Here is a 1,514-nt window from a genome sequence, read left to right as displayed (position 1 = left end):
AAACTCACCTTGCCGAGTTAGACCGAAATACAGCTTGTCGAGTTAAGCCGAAATACAGCGTGTCGAGTTAGGCTGAAACCCACCTTGACGAGTTAGGCCGAAATCGCTGATGACAACGATCTCTAAAATCTTAGTGTTTGTGAACTCAATGCTTTCGACGGCGCTCAAAACAGGGATGACAATACGAACGTTTAAACGAACTTCAATTGGATTTCAAACTTTTTTCAAAAACGTTCGAAATACCGTATTACTAAGTACGAAAAGCGTACTACTTGATGAAAGTATACCACCAAAATGACAAAAAGGGCCTCTATTCAGTAATCCAAAGTACGTCGTGCAGGAGGACAAAAGCAAGCGACAAACCTCCGGCCAAGTAATGCGTTGGGCACTTGCGGATCAACAAAGCCAGCGTCGACAGGGACCCCGGCGTCTGGAGCATCACCTGTGCATCCTCCATCTGCGCTTGCTTCCTTCAGCTCAATCAGCCTCAGCGGTTTATCAAGTTCCCTACACACCTTGCTCACTAGCCCGAGCAGGTGTAGATGCCAAGGATGAAGACGAACAGTACCGTTGGGAGCTTTTCAAGCTGCGAGGTCCAATTGTCTAGTCTTAAAGCGAGAGTGCGAAAGTTATTCGCAAACTCTTCTAAGTATCAACCTGAACGAGGCTACTATTAGCGTTGCTGCTGTAGTTGCTCCAATGCATTTCTATTCGATTAGAAAGGGTTTTGCTTCGTTTTAATGTTCAACGTTCGTTGAAAGAATTTGAATTCAAAAACGTTTGAACCTTTTATGGAAAGAATTTTCTATTGCCATCACTGCTCAAAATGGTGAATGGTTGAACACCACACGACCACTGATTTGATACTACGGTATTTAGCCAATTAAAACGTGCCATGTAAAAAAAACAATGTTTGGTTTGGACCAATTAAAAGGTACCATCTGTCGAGTTTACCCGAAATACGCCATTTCGAAATTTGACAAAATGACGGACGGTGGAAATCACCCAAAATCGAAACACTGCTGCATTGCGAGGAGAAGGGTTGGGATGCCTCGGAGAAGTCCCGGCAACTGGGCATTCAGCGCACGACATTGCATGGATGAATGGAAAATAAAGACGACATCTTCTCCTCAACCTTTGATCCATCTGCGAAACGCACAAAACGCTCAGGAACGGCTCCACCAACACTCTCTTAAGATACTACTATCGTAAAGTGCGTGAAGCAGAAGGTGGAAAATGGCCAAGAAGTTTACCGAAGGGATATTATTGCCGACGCTATCCTGACAATCCTAGGATTTAGTGAACGTGAGTCGGCAGCTCAAGGATCCTGGGCAACTCGGTTCATTAAGCGCCACGATCTCAGCAGCATTATATCCGGCCTCATAGCGGAGAAAAAACGCAAGGCGGTTGCAGTAAGTCAAATACCAACAAAAAAGACCCAGCCGCCTGTGTCGAGTTCACCCGAAACACCCAAGCCGCCTGTGTCGAGTTCACCCGAAACACCCAAGGCTCAG

This window comes from Phytophthora parasitica (assembly GCF_000247585.1).
Source record: "Phytophthora parasitica INRA-310 unplaced genomic scaffold supercont2.33, whole genome shotgun sequence".
NCBI lineage: Eukaryota > Oomycota > Peronosporomycetes > Peronosporales > Peronosporaceae > Phytophthora > Phytophthora nicotianae.
The sequence above is the reverse complement of the archived record's forward strand: the minus strand, read 5'-3'. Positions refer to the sequence as shown.